A 2,500-nucleotide genomic window follows, 5' to 3' on the forward strand; every position below is an offset into this window, starting at 1 on the left:
CGCCCGTACCAGGGCCCAGCGTGTGCCGATGGTGCTGGGGGCAAGCGCCCGCACCAGGGCCCAGCGTGTGCCGATGGTGCTGGGGGCAAGCGCCCGCCCCAGGGCCCAGCGTGTGCCGATGGTTATCGGGGCAATCGGCCGCACCAGGGCCCAGGGTCTGCCGATGGTGCTCGAGGCAACCGCCCGCACCAAGGCTCAGCATGTGCCGATTGTGATCGAGGCAACAACCCACACCAGGGCCCAGCTTGTGCCGATGGCGGTCGAGGCAAGTGCCCGTACCGAAGGGCAGCCTATGCCGATGATGGTCGATGCATGTGCCATCACCATGCGTCATCATGTGCCATTGATGGTCGAGGCCTTGGCCGAAGTTCGATTTTGAGCCACGGTGCCCATGCTTGGCTCCAGCATGTGCTGGTGCCGCATTTTTTTCACTCGGGACAGCATCGCCGGAGCATCGCCGGAGTACCGCCGGAGAACCTGACCGGCGGCATTAGGGTTCCGGCGATTGGGAGGGGGGCCGGGGGGGTGTGCGCACATGATGTGCGATGGGTGCTGGTACTTGGCCTTGTGTTGGCCCCCTATCCCTCATCAAACCTCTGAGAATTCACACCCCCTTAAAGAGCATTTGAGATTTTACAGGTTTGCTACCAGTAGCCGTTAAAGTGTCTGAAATGGGGACACTTTTTTCAAACGGTCACAAAATCTTCTCTACTTCGAGTTTTTAGCTGAATTTTTTTGTGCATGCCAACAAAAATAGAAGGATCATGCCTACAAAATTTGGGGCCAAAAATCCTTATAAAAAATTTTTAAAAAATCCCGAACCGCAAAAAGTTTCGAAAATCGTGAAAAATAGAAAACGAGTCATCTTCCAACGAAACTTCACGTGAAGGCTTAGGGGACCATTGTATGAATTTACAAGCCATAAAAATGGCATTGGCACGGCAGAAATTTGAAGATGTGCCTAAACCCACCAGGGCCCAGCGTGTGCCGATGGTGCTCGAGGCAACAGCCCGCACCAGGGCCCAGCGTGTGCCGATGGTGCTCGAGGCAAGCGCCCGCACCAGGGCCCAGCGTGTGCCGACGGTGGTCGAGGCAACCGCCCGCACCAGGGCCGATAGTGTGCCGATGGTGCTCGAGGCAACCTGTCGCACCAGGGCCCAGCGTGTGCCGATGGTGATCGAGGCAACCTGCCGCACCAGGGCCCAGCGTGTGCCGATGGTGGTCGAGGCAAGTTCCCGCACCAGCGCCCAGCGTGTGCCGATGGTGCTCGAGGCAACCGACCGCACCAGGGCCCAGCGTGTGCCGATGGTGCTCGAGGCAACCTGCCGCACCAGGGCCCAGCGTCTGCCGATGGTGCTCGAGGCAACCTGCCGCACCAGGGCCCAGCGTCTGCCGATGGTGCTCGAGGCAAGCGCCCGCACCAGGGCCCAGCGTGTGCCGATGGTGGTCGAGGCAAGCGCCCGCACCAGGGCCCAGCGTGTGCCGATGGTGGTCGAGGCAACCGCCCGCACCAGGGCCCAGCGTGTGCCGATGGTGCTCGAGGCAACCTGCCGCACCAGGGCCCAGCGTGTGCCGATGGTGCTCGAGGCAACCGACCGCACCAGGGCCGAGCGTGTGCCGATGGTGGTCGAGGCAAGCGCCCGCACCAGGGCCCAGCGTGTGCCGATGGTGGTCGAGGCAACCTGCCGCACCAGGGCCCAGCGTGTGCCGATGGTGCTCGAGGCAACCGACCGCACCAGGGCCGAGCGTGTGCCGATGGTGCTCGAGGCAAGCGCCCGCACCAGGGCCCAGCGTGTGCCGATGGTGGTCGAGGCAACCTGCCGCACCAGCGCCCAGCGTGTGCCGATGGTGCTCGAGGCAACCTGCCGCACCAGGGCCCAGCGTGTGCCGATGGTGGTCGAGGCAAGCGCCCGCACCAGGGCCCAGCGTGTGCCGATGGTGGTCGAGGCAACCGCCCGCACCAGGGCCCAGCGTGTGCCGATGGTGGTCGAGGCAACCTGCCGCACCAGGGCGGAGCGTGTGCCGATGGTGGTCGAGGCAAGCGCCCGCACCAGGGCCCAGCGTGTGCCGATGGTGGTCGAGGCTGCCGATGGTGGTCGAGGCAACCTGCCGCAGCAGGGCCCAGCGTGTGCCGATGGTGCTCGAGGCAACCGACCGCACCAGGGCCGAGCGTGTGCCGATGGTGCTCGAGGCAAGCTGCCGCACCAGGGCCCAGCGTGTGCCGATGGTGGTCGAGGCAACCGCCCGCACCAGGGCCCAGCGTGTGCCGATGGTGATCGAGGCAACCGACCGCACCAGGGCCCAGCGTGTGCCGATGGTGCTCGAGGCAACCTGCCGCACCAGGGCCCAGCGTGTGCCGATGGTCGTCGAGGGAACCTGCCGCACCAGGGCGCAGCGTGTGCCGATGGTGGTCGAGGCAAGCGCCCGCACCAGGGCCCAGCGTGTGCCGATGGTGCTCGAGGCAACCGACCGCACCAGGGCCCAGCGTGTGCCGATGGTG

The sequence above is a fragment of the Durio zibethinus genome, unplaced genomic scaffold, assembly GCF_047325235.1.
Source record: "Durio zibethinus cultivar Kanyao isolate XHJ-2024 unplaced genomic scaffold, ASM4732523v1 HiC_scaffold_56, whole genome shotgun sequence".
NCBI classification, from domain to species: domain Eukaryota; kingdom Viridiplantae; phylum Streptophyta; class Magnoliopsida; order Malvales; family Malvaceae; genus Durio; species Durio zibethinus.